At 43.3% G+C, this 21,673-nt stretch overlaps 1 protein-coding gene across 3 annotated transcripts in view; it reads right to left on the reverse strand.

Moving 5' to 3' along the window:
• The window catches only part of NTM (neurotrimin), a 433,089-nt gene that overhangs the window by 24,285 nt on the left and 387,131 nt on the right, over window positions 1–21,673 (reverse strand). The gene's annotated exons all lie outside the window — the stretch shown is intronic.

A 21,673-nucleotide genomic window follows, 5' to 3' on the forward strand; every position in this document is an offset into this window, starting at 1 on the left:
TAGACAAGGTACACTTGGACCACAATCAATAAGATCTGGCTTCACATCCTATGGCTCAGTTTCTTAAGTGAGAAATTAAAAACAATAACAATCTTTTCCCTACTAAACTTTCTGTCTGAGGTGTGGGCATGAGCATTTGTTTATGAAAGGACCATGACATTGAACCCTAGAAGTCTCCAGAGCTCTCCAGTGTCACCCTGAGATTCCTTTCCATGCAGAAGGATGATAGGGGCAAAAATAAATATTTTGCCTCCCTATAATATGCCTTCTTTATGTGAAATAAAAATAATTCAAGGAATATATATTTATAATATAAACCTGGATACATTTTAGGGGGTCTCCCAAGCAGTGCTTGGGGGCTCTGAGGCTCTCCTAGCAATACCTGAATGGATCAGTGCTTGGGCATGATGTATTACTGTTTATTTTAGTACAGTGATGCTAGGGGATAACTCAGCTACCTGACAGTGCTTGGAGACCATCATAACATACTCAGTAAGGCTTGGGGTCTCCAGGGATACACCCAAGGGTACATGGGGTCTGGGGGATACCAGGGATCAAACTTGGATCTGCATGCATGCAAACCATGTGCCTCTGATCACTGAGCTCACTCTCAGCCCCAAATTAGGACACTTCAGAGTAAACGTGGTGCTGGTAATAATTTTTTTGGAATTATTTCAATTCAAGCCTGAGTTGAAATTATCCCTGACTACAGAGAGACATATTTGAAAAATATATCTGATTCTAATCCCCCACAGGGGTGTTCAGAATAACAAATGAAACTGTGGGCATGAAAACTAGGGGAAGGGGTGCATGAAAATGCTTTGAAAACTCCTGGGTGCTGGCTGCCTGATGCTTTCGAGACTAATCCTCTGATCTGCCCGGAGGCCCAGATGCTGGTGGATGAAAACTATGATAACATGGGGGCCCTGGAATGGGAAGTCAGACCATTTCTCTCAGCGACACAACCTCTCTGTAACACGGCCTGGATCTGCTGATGCGAAGCATAAAAATGACAAAAGTAAGCAACAAACACAAGCCCGAGAATAATGCCTATGGTACGTAAGTTATGGTTGTATTGGTTCTGCCACGCTGTTACAGGCGAGTTTTGTCAGGGTAACGATAGCTGCAGGAACAATGACAACAACCATAAAACAACAGTTTTGCAAGAAGAGAAACTACTGATTCCACACCACGGTTGTGTTAAGTCTTTGCTTCAATCAAGTCATAAATGGCCCCAACCTGAGTGCTTCCTTGCATTGCTTCTGCCTTACAGAGCTTATGTTTTTTCCTACCTAGAAATCCTCTACCTCTATTTCCTGCAGAAGAACAAAAGATGGGCCAATAATATGCAAGCAGGGCCTCTTAAGTTCTCAAGGAGAACAAGGAACATGTTTAGAAGAAGAAAACAGGATTAGAAAGTTCATTAATATTAACGTACATTGATGGATAGCTATAACCAGAAAGAAGCTTCTATTTGTTGCCTTTTATTTTCTTTTTCCTCTTTTGGCTTTTTGGGTCACACCTGGTGATGCTCAGGGGTTACTCATCACTTTTCACTCAGGAATCACTCCTGGAGGTACTCAAGGGGACCATATGGGATGCCAGGGATTGAACCTAGGTTGGCTGCATGTAAGGCAAACTCCCTACTCACTCTACTATTGCTCCAGCCCCAAATCTGTTGCCTTTCTGATGATGGTTCTCCAAGTATCTTTCTGCAGGTGGAGAATTATCTTTCTGTGGGCGGGGGAGGAAGAGTGGATGAAATGCCAAGAAATGGTTTCAATGAAGAGTTTGTGATTCCATTTATGTTGTCATTGTTTATTTGCTACCAACCCCAAGTCGACATTTGTCAGATCTGTCTTTGATCAAATGCTATAATTACCGTGCAAAGCATCTCAGAGACCAGTGTCACACTTAATATTCCCATTAATTTTAAATGGTGGTCCTTCATACATATGTGTGGCAATTGGTGTCATATTTTAATTAAACTTGCCCTACACCATCTGAAATTAATAATAGCTTGAATTACCAGTGTAATTTATAAATTAACAGTGCCGTAGGATTAGAAAATAAATTAGCTCTGGACAGCTGTTTCTGGATTGAGTCCGGGATAGAGACAGTGACTGGTAGAACCTCAGCTCTCCTAGAAGCTGCCAGTGGCACCATCAACACAGAGAGACAAAAAAACAAAAAACAAAAAACCCAAAACAGAGCTTTTATGTCTTTTTCTTTTTTTCCTACTTTGCATCCATTTCGTTCTCCCATCCAAACATGCAGTTTGGGGTGGGATGAGGGTCAGGGGTTACAATAATATTTATGAGCACCAGATTTTTGTGAGTTCATTACCTGGTTATCAAAGTAAAGAAGCAGGTAGGAATCCATTTCTGCACAGGCACAAATGCAAGTACGAACATATTTGGATGATGATGGTCAAGAATGCATTAGGTGAAGAGTGAATAAAAGGGCAAAGGCATGTGCCTTGCATGCGGCCAACTGTGGTTTTCTACCCAGCCCTGTTTATTCCCCTGAACAACACTGGAAGGCCCTAGAGGACTGCTGGCTTTAGACCTGGAGTCCCTGAGCACCATCTCAATGGTCCTGGGCACCATTGGGTTGGCCCTCAGCAATCCCCAGCACCACAGGACCCAAGCAACATGGCAACCTCAGGCCCTCACATTGAGCTGCCTACCCTCTGAGAATTGTCATGGGTTGCCCAGGCCCCCTGAGCTCCACTTTGGAGACCCCTTCCCATAGAAGAATACATTGTTTTCGGATAGACATTTGTGTAGGTATAAATGTATCCATCAATAGCATGTGATCTTACATGAGGAAGGAAGTGGGGTAACTTAAGATTTAGAGAAAGAGTTTGTTTTTTATTGATCCAGGTTTCTATCATCAAAGAGAGAGGATTTATACAAAAGTCATATTGCACAAAAAGCGAAAGCTTTCTGGGAATGTAGCTCAGCAAAACAGCACTTGCCTTGCATGTTTGAGAGCTAAGTTTGACCACCCTCCCCCCACCACACACATACTACACAGTGGCTTAACTTGACCATCATGTCCCCCAGACAAAATACAGAATTTTAAAGAACCAGATAATATTCCACTCTTTATATCCTGTAATATGGACACATCCTGACACTACTGGGAAAAGCATCTGAAAAATAATTCTCATGCATTAAGACATTTTATAAATCTTACCTTTCTTTGTCATTTATTGCTAGGTTTTCACATGAAAAAACCAGAGATCAAGACCATCAATATTGACATAAGCAATTAAACTTTGAGCCACCAATAATGAGATTCCATAGGTATTGCTTAAAACAAATAAACCCTCCAAATACCACTAAACTGAAATCTGAATTTCTGGAGTTAATGGTCCAAGGAGAGGATTCCCTGAGTAGCATCTGTGCACTGACTATCAAGTGAGCAGTGCTAAGTCATTAATAGGAAGAACATAAGAAGACAGAAAAAGAAATGATGAAAGCTTATTTTACAAAATGCTAACGAATATGTTATGGGGGAGAGACTACCAGTGGGAAGGGGGAGGGAAATCACTTAATATAGCCTCTGAAAAGAAACTATTCCTGGCCAGTTGCTCCTTGGTTATACAACTGCTCCTGCTTTTTCCAAAGGAACACCATTCCTGGGTGGAAATGGCACACTCAACTTCCTAAAACATCCTCTTAATTATAGCATACCTCCAAGACACTGAAAGTGGCTCCCCGTTCAATGGAACATAAAGCATGAGCTCACTCTCTTCTCCAAGCCCTTCATATAGGAGTCCAGGACTACCTGCAAGTAGAGTCTTGTGGAAGGCCACAGCTCATTGTGGCAAAAAGCACAGCCTTCAGGCTTCATGATGAGAAGTTCTCTACCTGTTTTCTACCAACAATGCTTCCTCTGCCCAACTCAAAAACTAGTTCTCCCAGGATGTAAGGCAACATCCTGTGCAGTGTGAGTTGGGGACTACTATACCCAGCCACCAGAGTAGTTTTGGAGAGAGCTGGGCCTCTCCAACTACTGGTACAGTTATGACTTCGGCTACTTCATCTTGGACATATGCTCCTTCTAGTCTCCTTCTTGCATGCAGAAGAGCCATGTTCTTTCTGTCCCCCTCAGCAGTGTCCATATCATTTGCAAATTCTTAAGGCAGCTATGAAAATCATTGTGGCTGGAATGGAATGAACTTCCTCCTCCCTCAGAGTTGTATGGGGGAATGCACCATCTGTCACTGGGAAAATAATCTTATTTGGAAATAATTTCTTTACTTCAAGTAAGGGACTAGGGTGGGCTTCATCCCATGGAGTTGATGTCTTTATAAAGAGGAGACACTGGGGCACAGATAGGCATGCAGAAGAGCAAGACAAGGTGAAGACCTTCAGGGAGAAGACAGAGGGCCCATGATGGACTGAGGGGTCCATGAGCCAAGGAAGGAAAGCTTGGAATTGTTGGCACACTGGAAGAGGCAAATGAAAGTGTTAGAGAAAAGATGAACTAGCTGGGACCTTGATTTGGAGTTTGGGGAGTTTCCAACTTTCCCAATTATGAGGCAACATATTCCTGTGGACTGTTGAACTTTATGTGCAGTCCAGAAAATTGAGCACATTTTCCCAGCTTCCCCTGCCTGTGGTTGTACTGCTCTTTTGTTGAATTTAGAAATCATCAAGGCCTTACAAGTGTAAAACAATCCAACTCAACCACTTCAAGGGATGTAAATGCCAGAGTTACTATACTGAGACATAGCCCGGCTTCAGCAGAATTCCCAAAAATAATTGTTTAAATATAGATTTCTAGACCCCATCTGAAGTAGAACCCTCTGGGAGATTAGGATTTATTGTTTTCGTTTCTTATTATTGAGGGGCTCCCAAGCCATGTTCAGGGGTCCTGCAGGCCATTGTCAGCAATTTTCACCAACCAGGCTGGGTAGTTTAATCCTGAGACCTGGCATTGCAATACTACTGGGGCCAACAATGCTGGGGGCCTCCAAGCTCACACCTGATGGTATTTGGGGCCCGTGTGATAGTTCAGATCAAACTTATGGCCTTCAGTATGCAAGACATATGCCCATGATACCTGGCTATCTCCTTGGCCCCTGGAATGAAAATGTTTAAGAATCTTGCCAATGATTCTCACATATTGTCAAGTCTGGGAAATCATGATTTATAGCTCAACATGTATTTTCAGAACAGACCTGATCACATGTCTGCTTTGTGACAAAGCACACCAGGTTTTGATGGCTCCTGCAACTGTCAGAGTGTTTTCTGGTGACTGATGCTACGGGTTTATTTTCCAGTGCCACTGAAATTCTGACAGCAGGGCCTGAGTTTTAGTTATCTCTGGTGTTCATTGCACTCTGGAAGGCCGCTGACATAATGTGAATTGTGTGAACTTCTTATTGATAAAAGGTTTAAGGGGCAGGGAGATAGTTCAAGTGGTAGAGAGCATGTCTAACTTATGAAAGGCCCAGAATTTTTGCCGCTGGCACCACATGGCATCCCAAAGCACTGCTGACTGTGGCTCTATCTCAAATAATCAGCTGGCTGGAGTACTCAGAACTACAGAATAATTCAGAATACTCAGAACTACAGAATAATTCTCTTCTCATGGGAGAGACCAAGAGTAAGGAACTCATTTTGATTCCCTTATCCTTATGTCTTCCCCAAGACAATGCCACTTCTGGTCCTTGCTCCTAGAATTGTGTGTTTATCCTCTGACTTTATTTAGTGAGTTGCTTGGGGGTCACACTCAGCATGTTCAGGGGTTATTCCTTGCTCTGAACTCCTGGCGGTGCTCCATGGAACCGTAAGCAGTGTTAAGCTTCCTTTAACCATGGAAAAGCCTCCATACGTTGCTTGCCTTACCTTCTATCTTATCTTTCCAGCCCTTAATTGCTGGCTTTAAAGAATATCATCAACAGGTCAGAAATATAGTACAGTGGGTAATGCACTTGCCTTGCCTGTGGCTTCTTTGGCTAATCCTGAGTTGAATCCCAAAACCGTACATTGTCTCCTGAACACCATCAGGGATCACTTCTGAGCACTGAGCCAGGGATAGCCCATGAGCACTGTTTGTGTGACCCAATTCACCAACCCCCACCTCTGCACCCCAATCATCATTATTGTCCTATAGGAAAGAAAAACTCAACCTTTCCTTAAATATCTCATGAGGTGGCAAGGCAGAGGGACTTCAGGAGTGGGACCCTAAGACATTGGTGGGGGAAGGTAGAAGCTCTGGTGGCCGGTGTGGGGTTGAAACACAAGAACATATCTCTATTGTAACAATATTATAGATCACGGCACCTAGATATATTTTTTAGGCTTATTGGGTGTATGGCATAATGTATATAGTTTTAGGAGCAAGCATTTTCTCTGGTAAACTTAACTACAACATGGAGATCAATGTGGAGGTCTGATTTCTCTAACTGAATTAGTTGCAGAACCCACTTTCCAAGAGCACAGTTATTTCTCAAAGTGCAATCTGACAATGCAAGTCATGAAAGGAAGTGAGCTGGAAGTCAACCATAGCAGCCCCCGAATAGCAGAAGGAACTGCTTAGTGTCCTATGTGTTCAGCCCTCAGCATAGGACCAATTGAAGGACAAAAGCTCTAACACCCCCCTAGAAAAGAAAACCCTGCATTTCCGAGTTCATAGATTGGATGTTTCAAACCTTCATAACTGAAAATAATAATAGCCACAATTATCATGTTTATCGTACCCAAGAATAAGCTTGTCAAGAGAACAGCTGTAGCTATTGGAGGGAAGAGGACACAGCTGTCTCCTTGCTTAATATTTTTATGGCAGCTATAGCAGCTGAGATAAAAATCATTGGACCCCAGAAATGGGAAAAATTATTTTAAAGATCATAGAATCCCAAAATGTAGGAGTTGGAAGGAAACATTGAAAATTTTATATCAAATGTTGTGACTGGCCTTAGAGAAGAACTGTACCCTCCATGCCATCTCCCTTGAAGCATCAAGATATTCCTGAGAAATCATAAGGGGTTTCAGGGACAATGCTGAAGAGGTAGGACACCTGGCATTCACCCACAATGCCAGGATTCTGAGCTGGTCACTGTGGGGAGGTTTCGTGTGTTGATGGAGGAAGGTGTGGTTTGTTCAGATAACTGGGATGTTGAGTGGCCTCTGACTGGCTGTGTCCACACGGGCTGGACTACAGGCAGTGATTGGTAGGGGGAAGTTCTAATGTGCTCAGGGGAGATCAGAGAAGGTGGCTGCTGCTGTGAGCCCTGGGTTCGTGCCCTGCAAATGTGCTAGGGAAGGCCAGTTCCGTGCTTCACCCTGGTGCTCCAGATGTGCAGCCCAGTCAATTGCAGCCTTGGAGGCAATAGTGAGAGGATGGTCAAGAGCCCAGGGGAAGCACATGAGTAGACTAGCACTGGAGCACCTGGAATATAAGCCTAGAGCAAGGTGGAGAAAACTCTGAGACAAAGCAGGGGATCTACCGGAATGCAGACACACCCAAAGAGCCCAATCCATGATGGCCATGTAATTTTCATGCTGCGGACTCAGATGAGGAGAATGTGGCTTTCCATCATAGGCCAGACAGCAGTGGCTTCCGGAACAGCATGAGGCTGTCGATGCTGTAAGACTTGCCAAGCGTCTGAGGCTTGATTTCCTCCACCGCCTGGCTTCTGAGGGTGTGCTATTTGATGGAACTAGCTGGGTGAAGTTGATAGTGGGGCCGGAGAGTACAGGGGTTAGGGTGTTTGTCTTAGGTGCAGCTGCTTCTGGTTCAATCCCTGGAATTGTATATGGTCTCAGAAGCACTTCCAGAAGTGCCCTAGAGTATGGAGTAAGCCCTGAGCATCTCCAAGTGTGGCCCAAACCTCCCTCCCCTTCTGCCCCCACAATACAGGGCCCAGCTATACAGGGGGGTCTCTGTATACTGAATCCTAGAGCCTGAACTTCATCATCATTTATATCTCTGTGCTTCCAATATCTCTTCTGAATGTGGGGGGGAACCAGGTGATCATCTAGGGCTGTAAATACTAATTTAATACTTAGCATAAGAAGCAAATACATGCGAGTTCTTAGAATTTGGCAAACTCGCAGTAAGTGGCAGCTTCCCAAACCATTATATTTTTACTGATATGACAACTGAGATTCAGAACATTTTAATATACAGAATCCTTGGTACCAGAAATGCACAACTCAGAAATTAAAGGATAATCAGATCTCTGCTTTTATAGTTGGAACTTTAATAATAATAAACTTTACAAAGGCTTCACCACAGAGCCTTTAACTAGAAAGCACGATGTCTTTCACTTAAAGTCGGATTTGATTTACAAGAAATACAATTTCTCAAGATAATTTCTTCTAAGAAAGCAGATATATTGTTGCCAGGCCCACATGAGACCTGCCCAGGGCTTGAGAAATGTCTCTAATTTCACAACGAAAAATGAAAGGCTATAAATATATTTATACATATTCTTTTCTCCTGGACCTTTCCTTTGCCTACAAGGTCATATGGCTAGGAATAAGTGAATTTTAAAACTCTCTTTCAACCAGGTCTAGGGAACTCAACCTGTTCCTGCCTGACACGAGGCACAGTCTCAAACAGATGAAAATATGCTCTTGGCTGTCAACTCGGGGGCCCACATATAGAGAATGGATGGGACTGAACGAACCTGGATAAACAAGTGATTTTCCTTAGACCCAGTGATTCCTGTTGTTCAGGAGCTAAAGTCCTAGAGTTATTTTCCAACTCTTATGTATTTTCAAGCCTCAGAACTCTTATCTATTTAATCTGGATTCTTTGGAGTCTTCTCCCCTTTTGGGGTAACATCCCTAGGACCGCTTATGCCAGGGAACAAGCCTGGACCTCCCAAAGGAAAAGCATACACCCCAGTTCATTGATCATCTTCCTAAATCCAATGTGAATTCTTATTCTTTGACATGGATCTCAAAATTTCCCTGAGTTCTCTGGCAGTGGCCCCATGACTGGTTTCTCCCCTACCCCTCCAGTTGGTCAAGCTACACTGCACTTGAGAGTTAGTATTCCCCAGGTGGCTCATTATTCCCTGTGCTGACAATGTCAATGGATGGCTTTAAAATGAATCAGTGAGGGGATAGAGCAATAGCACAGAGGGTAGGGCGTTTGCCTTGCACGTGGCCAACCCAGGTTCGATTCCCAGCATCCCATATGGTTCCCCGAACACCGCCAGGAGTGATTCATGAGTGCAGAGCCAGGAGTAACCCCTGAGCATCGCTGAGTGTGACCCGAAAAGCAAAAAAAAACAAAAAAGAAAGAAATCAGAGAGCCTGATTCTACCATAGAGTGATAGAGACCCAGTGAAATATCATAAAAATTGATATCTGCTATAAATGGAGTCTATTTATCTACCTATTTATAGATCAAGATAACTTAGCATAGCTCCTGGAACATGTTAAAAATTTATTCGAGAGTGAGCACAGAATATATGCATCTGTGAAATGCAATATTTTATTTTAATGCTATTGAGAAAGAAAAACAAAATCTAATTCTTTGATTAGGAAATTTCCTGGGAGGAATCAGTGGCTTGTAATGAGGAAGGCAGTGCTGTGATTCAGCATGGAAGTGGGTGGAAGTGGCTCCCAGCCAGCTCAGAGCCAGGCGCCTGCCTCTCCCGGCCCTGGCTACCCCTTCAAGGCCCAGCCGCTTCTTGCAGGCAGGACACTGGTGGGCTGAGCAGATGTGGCTTTGCAGCCGGCGGGACTGTGTGTGCTTCAGCCTCCTCGCCAGGCTGTCAGCTCGGCTTTGTGTGCAGACCCGCTATTATGGAAGATGATATCCAAGTCAGAAAACACACATCTGGATGTTTGGAGTCACAGCTTGATGTCTGGAACCTGGGTATTTGCAGGAGTGCAGCTGATGGCTGCTAAAATTAAAAAAAAATAAAATAAAGAAATCAGCTTTGATTTGTAAACTCAGCCAATTTGATCTGAAAGACATTGATAGGGGATAAATATAGAACTCTGCAGTGTCATATTGCCTCAGCGTGTTGGCTCTTGGCTTTCTCCACTCGCAGAACTACATGCCAGTCCTGAGTGCTGCGGAGTGCTGAGAATGCCAGATTCAGTTAAGGAAAGGAGTTGTACACGAGTGGCTCCGTGTGGGTTAAGGCTTCCTGACACCACTGCACACACCTCTGGGTCAGAGGTCACAGCTGAGGCCTGCTGCATGGCCCAGGAAGGCAGGAAACAATTGGTCTGGGCCTGGCACTTGGCCACAGATACTCTCTAGCACAATTCTGGATCTGAGCATGGTGCAACAAAAGCCCTAGAGAGTTTGAGCTTCAGGAAACAACATCATGTTTCCATGTGCACCTGTGTGTGTCTATGTACCTTGTGAACACCTATGTGTGCAAGTGTGTACCTGTTTGATGTGCATGTATATGCCTGTAGTGAGTGTACCTGTGTTCATGTGTCTGTAGGTGATTGTGTGGAGTATGTCCCTGAATGTGTTTGTGGTTGTGTGTCTGTGCACTCTTTGGTACATGTACGTATGTGCTTGTCTGTGTATTCCCCTTTGTAGACACACATTCCCTGTGTATGTGTGTATGTCAGTGCCCTCCTTTGTATATGCACATATATGTGCTTGTGTGTGTGCCCCTGTATGAGCATTCATGTCCCTTTGTGTATTTCTTTATGTGTATGTGCCTGGACACTCCTTTGTCAATGTGTGTTTGTGTGTGTCCCTATTGGGACATATACATCCTTCTGTGCATACCTCTCTGTGCATGTGCACTAAGTGCTTGTATGTGCCCCATGTGTACATGCTTGTCCCTGTGTGTTTTCATGTCCCATTTGTATGTCCATGCATTTGCTTGCCTGGGTATACATGTTTCTCCAAGGAGAGACTGGACACCTCTTTGAAAAGAAATCGGGAGCAGTGCTGGCTGCACAGATCAGTACCCACCTTCCTTTGGGCCTCAGGTTCCTCCCCCAGTGAAGGTAGAAAACAAAAATCTCTCTCCATCTCTCCAAAAATCTAGCCCTCGCAACACAAAAATAATGAAATCCTCGAGATATGCATGCTGAGAGGAAGAAAAATAGGATTCTAGGGGGAAATTACAGCTTGAGAATGTTCTTTAGACTTTGTGGAGGATGAAAAATGAAGTGGCTTCTAGTCACCCCCTAGGGGAAGAAATGCACAGGTCCCAGGAACTCATGGGTCATGAAGAGGAGAAACTTTTTCCCCACAAAGACTTAGAATGGAAGAAATGGAGTCTGCAGCGTTCTTCCCATTCCTGAGGAGACCTAGGGACCCTGTACTTGGAGGTGGGAGCAAGCCCAAGCTCATGCCCTCCATGAAGCACTCGGAGACAGCAGATAGATTTATCTGGCAAAGTTTCCAACCGAGCAAACATTCAAGGCCAATATGGAAGCTGGGGGCAAGGAGTAAAGGAATGGAGCCAAATTTAGAGTGAAGATAATCTAAGGAATAACTTTGTGTCCAATTCTGAGAAGCAACTACAAGCTCCCACAAGCTTCCACAAACGTGCATGCATTTCCAAACTGTATGGTTAGACAAAGAGCATGTGAGAATCATTGTCTGGAGAAAATAATATAGAGGTGGCCAGAGAGGCAGGAAGCTGGTGGAGGATTGAGAGTTGTGGGAGCCATAAGTGAACTGTTGTGTTTACCATATTTGACTGCACTAGTTGGAGACACACATGTGTATGCGTGTATATGGATCTTTGCAGATTGTTTGCAAAGTCTACCCACCACTCAAGCTAATTGTGCTTAGTTGCTGCCCGCGTGTGTGGGAATGCATTCCTGCTCTGCTGAGAACCCCACTAGACACAGGTGGAGCTTGCAACCATGTGAAATTTGCAAAAGGAGACAGTGTGTCTGGAGAAAAATAAGTCACTCTATTCTTTCACTGGCTACTCTACAACTGCTTCCTGCCTCCTTTTTTCCATTCACTTGCAATCTGTACATCATTGGCACTCATGCCTACCCAGGGTTCCAAGAGAGGGCCATGTATAAAACCCAGCAGAGCTGGAATCATCTTGGAATTTCTGAATTCAAATTAGGGCTGCTCATCTTAGGAATTCAGTAACTTCCAACACTTGCCAGAGCCCCAGTTCCTTAGTGAGTGAAACATGAAGACCTTTTATTTCTCATAGACTGGGTCTGAGAATCTTATAGAGAGAATTGGTTCAAAGGCATAGAAGAGTGAAGATGGGGAGAAAACTCAGAGGATATGACAGGTGTGCCCTGAGTTTGATTTCTGGCACCACATGCCACCCTCAGCTCTGGCAGGTAAAACCCCAGTGTCCCCCAGCAGGATTTCATACAGACCCTAGACTTGAACCCTCAGACCTGCACCTTTGGGCCAAGTATCTCTAAGAGTGACCCCCAGTACTGCTGGTAAGCCCACTCCAAATAAAATAACCAAATGCCTAGAAGAAAGGGCAGCATGTGAGAAGGTCAATGCATATTAGAAGGAACAGGAGAGAAAATGGTATCTCTGCCATTTAGTGGAAGCCATATTCCATGACTGTTCCACATCCTTATGACATCTGTAGAAAGACCATTCCTACAAGTTGGATCCCAGCTGTGTTTCTAATGACCTTCGGACAAAACTGTCCCAGGGACCTCCTAACACTAACCCCCTAGCTTCTGATGAAAAATCACTGACAGCTGATTCCTCCTCTGTCCCAGAAGTCCACTCACCCATCTCTGAGGGCCCGTGACCAAATTCCCCCTCTCCACAGCTGGTTGATTCCTCTCTCCCTCATTCCTCCTTTAGCCAAATCCTATTGTCGTAGCCCTCTTTCCAGTTTTCCTCTCTGTTCCTTCTCTTCTCATCACTCTCTCTTCATTCAGGCCCCCAGAGTTACTCTGCAGGATTCCTACACCCTCTTTCCTGCCCTGTCTACTATCTTTGTTTCTTTCCTTATTCAGTTCAAGCCTAAGCAGATAGTTTTGTCTGCTTTCTGCTATGGATGAGGCCTATTAAGACTTCTCACAGGCTGGCTGTGTTCCACCTCTCCAGATTCTTCCTCTAGCAACTTCTTTCTCCCCCAAGCCACTGGACACACCAACAAATGTTCAATGTCTTTTTTATGCTTCTATAGCTTCTCTGCCTTTGTCTACATTCTGCTACCTACAGCCTCTACTTAGCCAAAGTTCATGCAACCATCACAACCTCCTGAGATTGTCTCACCCCTCCAGGCAGGTCAAAACAAAAGGTCTTGCTTGGCATTCAGGCTTCTGCACCTTCTCTGTACCCAGTTCATTCAATTCTGTTTCTGGAGTTGCACTAAACACCCTGCAGTGATAAATTCTGGCATATTCATCTCATTAATCACACTTTTTCAAGAGAGAGCATTTCTCCTAATTCTGACTAGATTCCCACTGTTTTCACATCAAGGCACCAAAGCATCATGTGTTCAAAGCCAGGATAGACGGACTGATTTGACTTGAATTCCAGCCGTTCCTCGAGTTAACATCATGAGAAATTTCAAATTTCCTTGAGACTTTTAAGAAAACTGCAGTCCTCTACAACAAAGATTTTTCTGGTCTTCTTGTTCTCTGACAAAAATCTGGACTCATACAGCAATGTCTGGAATCCCTTGAGGGTTATAGATTTAAACACCATGGAGCCAGGCCTGGGGTGAATAAGAGAAGGGCATGGAACCTGCTCAACTGGCCACCTGTAGGCAGAGTTGAGAGCTCCGCCAAGGTCCCTGCCTTGTCTAGGGAGTGCAGCCGCAGCGGGCCCTAATCAGAAGTATGTAGGAGAACTTTCTTAGGCATCATCAATTCGGCTGAATTTCTTCCAAGAGGAATCAGCTTGGTGATTCAGCTCTGTCTATATGCAATTAGGAGAGGGATGATTGCAGGCAATATGATTAGGCTATTTACCTTCCTGGGATAGGGAGGGAGAAAAGCGCTGCCATCAACACAAACCAAGAAGGGCAGCGTCTGGAGACCCAGTTCCCACCACCAGCAGGACTCCGCCTGAATTAGAAGCTGGCCTCAGGCCTGGGTTCCAGCTGCTTCCTTTGGGGGAGAATTTAACTTGGTCTGAGGAATCAGTGCTAGGCCAGTGCAGCACCATCACCTCACCTCTTCCTGCCATCGGCTTCAGGGGCTAAGATGCTTACAAGGCACGAAACAAACAAACATCCCCTTTCCTACTTGGGTTTCCAAAGATTTCTTCCCTCCTGACCCCTCAGCATCCAGGTGTGTTCCCTCAGCCTCACGAACTGAGTGGCTCTTCAAGCAGATGTTTAGCCTTCCTCCAGATTTCACTTTACTTTCCTCTCCACAACTTCAACAAAAGGGATAAAAGATCCTTTTAGCTGATCCCCAACCAAATGCCATTAGTGCCTGAAGCAACAATGACAGCCCAAATGGATGGGCCTTGAGTTTTCCTAATTCTCCACTTCAGGAGACAATGACCATACTTGACTGGCACCTTCTGTAATCAGTGGGAAGTGAATGGGAGTTCAGGAATCATGGTTTTGGAGTCATTGACGGCAAAATAGGAGAAAAAGAGAAAGAGAAAGGAGATGAGGTTTGAGGGGGGAGGATAAAAAGGACTGAGAGGGTCAAAGGCCAAACAATCATGAATTGTGCTTCAAACACTAAGGAAGCTGCTGAGTGCAAATGTGCATGACAGGAAGTGATCAGGTGGCCTGGTGACATCAGAGGCTTTCTCCCATAACCACTGTGTTCTCATTAAAGCCAGAACCATTGTCACCCCTGGGAATAGTAAGTCACCGCCACTCTATTCTATGAAGCCTGTGGGAACTGCCAGCCAAAGACCACCGGGGAAGCCTACAATAGTCTGAGGACCTCCCCTTGAGCTATTGCTTTTCCCAAGACATTGTCAAAACAACCCTCTTGAGTAATGTCAGCAAAATTTTTCTATAAAAGATCAAGGAGATGGTGCTTTAAAGCTTGCTGACCACATGCCTCTGAAGCTGCAAATGACCCTTGAAGTGGTCCCGGGAAAGCAGTGACAGAGAAGTAGAGGCACAGGAGTGAACGCCTCTAGATTCCAACAGGACTTTGTGGGCAATTCAGCAATGATTTCATAGAATCTCAATGGGTCACAATAATCTCCTTCTGATACTTAAACTTTACAAAAGTGTAAAACCAAGCAACATCTTCACCTTCATGTCATGCAAGCATGGAGGGGGAAGCTGGGTTTGGCCATGGACTCTTGTCAGCTGACCCTGATGTACATGCCGTATTGTACATTCCCCATATTCTCTCATCATATTGTTCAATGAAACCAGTTCACACTTTTCCTCTTCTTCTGTGCCCTTCTCTCTATTCTGAGGCCCTGACACTGTGAGGCGCGAATCCCAGGGCCACCCAATAGCTTCTTAGAGAGTTTCCTCCTTATTCCTATTTACGGCCTGTGGAGGTACAGATTCCACTGGACACCTGACCTACCATTGGTTGTTGACTGGTACATATACTCTCCAGTAAAGCTTCTAGGCTCCATCTTTTGCTTTTATTTTGGAGCCACACCCGGCTGTGCTTGGGCTCTTCTTCCAAGTTGGAGGTCGCTCCCAGTGATGGTAGAGAGACTATATGGTGCCAGAAATTGAACTCAGGGGCTCACACAAGCAAGGCAAGTACTCGCATGAGCTTTATGTCCAGTGCTAGACCACCGAGATTTGTGTCATTTAAATCATTACATATTCTTCATCCCCGTCACATTGAGGTTCTCTCTTGATCTCCCAGTCTGGGATTCTTATCACAACCTTATTGTCATCATTTTCATAGTCTTTGTTCTTCATAAAGAGCATCTATCAAAAACCAGATTCTCCACATTCCTGGGCCCCTTGTCCGCAAAGAATTCTTCTCTACCCATTTAGTAACATCACCCACAATTATGGCTGAAACTTGTCACAAACACTCTATCCTTGACTTGCCATCCTTGGACACATTTGCTCAGTGACTTAATGGAAACAATTATTTTACTTCACTGAGGTCTCAAATCCACTGACCTTGATGCATTTTGGTCTTTTTATTCTTACATTCATTTTGATAAAGCTTAGAGTTCTTGGCACCCATCATACTTTCACACTGGTAAATACCCCAACGATATCACCTCTATCTGTCTATATTCCACTAGTCTGAGGAAGCTCTCTCTAGATAGATCTGGAACATATTTCCTTTGTCAGCTCTGGGAATATCACTCAACAGAAGTTTCACATCTTCTACTTCTAATGAGAACTCGTGATCACCCTGCAAGCTGTAATGGTTCTCTGATAACCCCATTCTCCCACTCTTATGGTTTCTTTTCCCTTTTTCATGTTCTTAAATATCTCCCTGGCTCACCAGTAACCTCCATCAATGCTATTTTCTGACAGTGGTTTTGTCTGAGAGGTAGAAGTGCTTTACTGGGGCGGGGGGGGGGGCGGGCAGGGGAATCAGAAGGCAATAAATAGACATTGCTCATTTTATCTTGATCAAACTTCTATATCTGTGCTTGTCATCTCACTATCTTCCAAATTAAAGAAAATTGGTTTGATTGCATCATTGCAATCTCTTTCTAGAATATGGCCTCCACTCCTTCCCCTCTGCCCATGCTTTGTACTAGCAAACAAAACAGTGCTCTGTCTATCCTGTCAAAAGCCAATTCTCTATTTGCATCTGCGGATGCTGTCCCTTCTCTTCTTTACAAAGATTTTATGCCATGAGTGATCTCTGCTTACTTATTCTTACTTATCCCCTAGGTTACTTATTCTTTTGTTTTGCTGGATTATGGACATAGATGTTTTTATTTTCCTATTCATTCATTCATTTATCAGTTCATTTAAAAATATGTCGTGCTAGATGGTTGCACTTATTGTCAATACTCAATAGATAAAATAAGTGACCCGTCAGATTAGCTCATAGTTATAATAATCTTCTTGGATTTTTTGTCCTTTAAAGGTTCACCTCAAGCACCACTTCTGTCTGATCGATTTTGCATTTCTTTTCTCTAATATTCTTTAACTATTTTCCAAAGGTGCTTTTTAGAAATCTGCATTTGACAGTATACTTCCAAAAATCCAATCAAATTTCTGCCTATACCTCCCCACTCAACCAACTCAAAGCTAAGTCACCAGGTGATTACTAAGATATCAAATTCATTGCATGCATGTTAATTTTTTTCTCAGCCATACTAAAAAAATCAATATACATGGTTGACATTTAACTCCTTTAAATGAGCCCTTAAAGCCTATCAATCGTGGCATAATTTCCTTTTGTCCAAGAAAGACTGTGGGGATGGCGATGTAGATTTTTCTCCTACCTCCTCCCATCTTTCCAGGGTTAGACTTAGAGCAGCCAAAATCCTAAAATTTCACAGTACATGCAAACTGAAAAATTTTAAGATAATTTGTGTTTGTGTGTGTTTGTGGGGGGGTGTAAAAGGGATAGTTGCAAAGTGGAGGAAATGATGATAGACGTTTTCTGCTCTTGTTTGCTTTAAAATATGTTTTCACTACCCAGATGCAGAAATCTAGATTTCTGCCTAGAGAAGGGTAGAACCCTAAGAAAAGAAGTTATAGAGGAATTTATTAAATGAAAAGACCATCAAAAAAAAAAAGACCATCAATAGTGCAAGGGGTGAGATTAGAGGAGACCAGCAACAATGCAAGGGTTGAGATGATGAGATCATTAACAGTGCAAGGTTTTCCTGCGACAACACCCCAATTAACGTTTATGTATAAAAAACTCCAGAAGAAAAACCAAATTGAAAGAATAGTCTAAGAGCTCCCAGCACCCCCCCCCCCAAACCTATTCAGAGCTTGCCCTTCAAGCCTGTGTTTTCCCTTCAACACATTTCACTTGCTTGTCTCTTTGTTTTTTTTTTCTTCTTTAATTCAACTCTGAAGAAGCTCATGTTCACTCGAACACGTTTCCTCTTTTTCTCTCCTCTTGCATTTTTCTTTTTTGGGGGGGGGTGTTTTTGGAGGAGCTTCAGAACATACTCAGTGGTACTCAAAGGTTGCTCCTGGCTCTACATTCAGGAATTACTCCCGTCGTACATGTGGCACCATAGGAGATGTCAGGGAATGAACTTGGATAGGCTGCATGGTAGGCAAATGCCCTACCTATTGCTCTGGTCCCTCCTCTCCCATTTTTTAAAGTAAGTTGTTTTTTTTCCAATAAAATCTACCTTACTACACAAACATATATGCGTGTATTATATCGTATATTTCTGTTTAGCTCTACCCTAAAGGAAAGCTTGTGGTGACTCAGAAGACCTTGATCATCCATATAGGTAGTAACTCAAGCAATGTTGATTCCTAAAACAAAACCACAAATCATTCTTCCTGAGTAGAGGGAAGAGATATCCTGGTGGTTGGAGCAATATGGAAGAATTTCCATTTTCTACTCTCCTGGCTTTACCCTGGAACTTACTCTGTGGCAGGGAATAACACACAATAGAATAAAGAGAAGTTGACAAAGTTACTTTCTACACAGAAGGCAAGGAAAGGGGGCCCCTGGGTACAAGAGAGAGCAAGGAAATTAGAGAGAAGGGAACTCAAGAAAGGAGTCACTCAAGGCAGAGCTGGAAGTCCCAGTTTCACCACTGAATATAAGTTGTTTTAACCCAAAACAGGAGAGCAAAGGTCTTGTGATTTAAACTCTTGTGTAAATATAGTTTGTGGATACCAACCCCCAGAGCACAATGTGGTGGACACATCTGAGTAACATCAGGAAATCTCTGAAAGTGAACCTGACATCGGAAACACAAGCAGCAGAAAGAGAATCAGGCCTTCTAGCACAGACCTATTTTCTAAAGTGAGTCTATTTCTGGGAATAGTCTTATAAGTTTTAGAGTATCCAGATAGAACCTATGAACATAATATTCAAAATGTGCAAGATATAATCTAAAAGGAATCATGCCAAGAATAAGGACAAACTTTAAAAGGAAACATGCACGAGAAATGAACTCTAAGATGTTACAATCATCCAAGACTGTAAAGGAGGTGATAGTATCAGGATATTCCATGAGGTAACGAGAACATTCTTGAAATGAATACTATGCAAGAGCATTTCCACGGGAACTAGAATTCATAAACAGAAAACAAAGGCGTAATGAATATGAAGGAGGAAGGAGTCAGTGAACTTGAAGATGAAGGAGGAAGAGTCATCTTCTAAACAATGGGGGCTAAGAGGGGTGAGAATCACATCTAAAGGGTGCACAGTAAATGAAGCAGGCTGAGAAGGCTGTTGTGTGTTCTGTCCACTTACACAGATGCTGAATACATGAATCTACGGGTGCATTAAAGTCAAACATATGATTCAAAGTAGCCAAACTTAGAGCTAACACAGTGCATAGTAAAACTTAGGTGCCAAAATATTCATTTCATAATGCTCAATCTTGTATGTCCCCAAGTTGTATATAGCTTCTTAAAAATGTACTTGTTCTTTAAGTATATCTGGATCTTTTATGTGCATGGAAACTCAATATTCCTTCAACAGGTTTTGGGATTCTTGGAAGTTCTGAGCTCCATTCGGTCTCTCTGACCATCAGATCTGTATTCTGTGGACAATCACAGACTCAGCTCTGTGTTCTGTGTCCTGCCCAGATCGGCTCTCTTCTACGATGTCAGTAGAATCCTCTCTGCTCTTCTTCAATTTTCCCTAAAACACTGACTCTATGACCTGCACATAGAATGCAGTGTTAAAGGTTATGGCAAAAAAAAGAAAATTACATTTCATGTAAAGTATCTAAATGTTTACTTTCAAACAGTCTTCTTTCCAGGGATGACAAAAATTGCCTCCATCTGCCACATAAATATTGATTGAATGAAATAGCCTCAATTTTCCTCAATATTCTTCAAAATGGATGCGAATTTACCAAAAAAAATTTCTAGAACACCAAATTTCTGTTTTTTTCCCCTTAATTCTTATGTACTGATGCAGCCTTTCAGACAGGTACACCATGAAAAATGGGGAAAGTCATAAAATTTTAAATATATTTGAGAAATACCACCTTGCATGCTCACGCACATATATACTAGCTCATATTTCTTTCTATATTTAGAAGAATACTTGGATTTACCATTTACCTTTAAATTTATTCATCGACGTTCTATTTCTGGAAACATTTATGGAATACCAACTCCCCAACTCATTTTCACTTGACTTGCAGTATTCTCTCAGGGTTTTTCAGCCTCTTTGGCCTCTTTTCTCAAATATTTTTAGTGTTATTTCTCATAAACCAGATGCCCACCGTCCTCAGCAATTCACTGAACTTCAACCTCACACAATCTTACAGCATGATGTAAGCTCAAGGGCCTCCAGCTTTGTCACCTGAAGGCTCTTCCCAAACTACTAAAGGAAAATGTACCAGAACAGAACGGCTGAGTCATGAGCTCCATGGTCCTTCCATTATTCAACCTACAGATTATGCAAAATAAGCATTTGGAAAACATAGCCTATTCCACTCACCCAACTCACAAATCTGATTACCACTATCATTATTTTACCATTATTTGTGTATGAATAAAGCACTCAGCTCTGCACCAAACAGAACTGAAAGTGGCCTTGCCTACCAGGCTTCAAAACTGATTAGACAGACATATCTGACAAGGAGAAATGATGGATGAGCACTCAGCAGCAGATTCTCAGTCATCAGCAGCCTGCAGGGGCTCAACTGGTCCAGAGAATATTTTGAAGAATAAACATAAACTATCAAGGAACTTAAAGGAGGACATGCTTGATGACACACAAGGAAAAGGAACTTTGATGGTTGAATCATTGGAAGAGTAAGAAGGGAATATCACCAAAGCAAAAAGCATCTCTAAGGAAGGATATTCAGGGGGTAGAAACACACACGCACACACGCGCGCGCACGCACACACACACACACACACACACACACACACACACACACACACACCCCTAAAGCAATGTTGTCAAGATTTCCGGAACAGTTGACAGAACTTTTCAACTGTGACATAACCCTCCAGAGTAGTTTGTCAATGGGTGAAAGGATCAGGTGACTTCCACAGCATGGAGGACTCTGCCCTGTTGAATGCTGGTGCTAAGCATTTTTGGGTACCTTGCCAATAGGTACCAGGTCGGCCTCTGAGTCATTTCAACAAATCAAAATGCCCTCACCCGGGCTCAAACATCTCTAAGCAGGGGTACCCAGTGGAAAATAACTGAATCCTGAGTTTCTTCACTGAGAGTAATGGAGGATGACAAGATCTAGCCGCACCACTTAGTACACAGCCAAAAAGTGGAGGCAAATTGCTGCCTTAGGCAGGTCATGGCGGTGATGAGGGATGTAGAGTGTGTGCAATTTTGTGTTCTCTCCCTAGCATTTTCCTTAGTGCCACTTGTGGACCACTCCTAATCCCTTTTCTTCATATTTTCTTCCAATTCTTCCAACAAGACCTTCATTTGAGAAAGGTCCAGAAGCACAGATCCATTTGAAAAGAATTGATAGTTGAAAACATTGCTCTTTCCATTAAGTCAAGAGGGAGCCTGACAGTGTCATGGAGTGCCCAAGGCCAGCCTGTCACAATTTTGTCTTGAGCAAGTTACTTATCCTCTGCTCCCTTCCAAATGGGAAGGACTGGGGCCAGAAAGAGCACAGAGGGTACTAAGGCTTAGCCACTTGCTTTGCATGCAGCCTATCTGGGCTCAGTCCTAGGCACCTCATAGTTCCCCTGAACTGCAGCAGGAGTGAT

The sequence above is a fragment of the Sorex araneus genome, chromosome 3, assembly GCF_027595985.1.
Source record: "Sorex araneus isolate mSorAra2 chromosome 3, mSorAra2.pri, whole genome shotgun sequence".
Classification (NCBI taxonomy): Eukaryota; Metazoa; Chordata; class Mammalia; order Eulipotyphla; family Soricidae; genus Sorex; species Sorex araneus.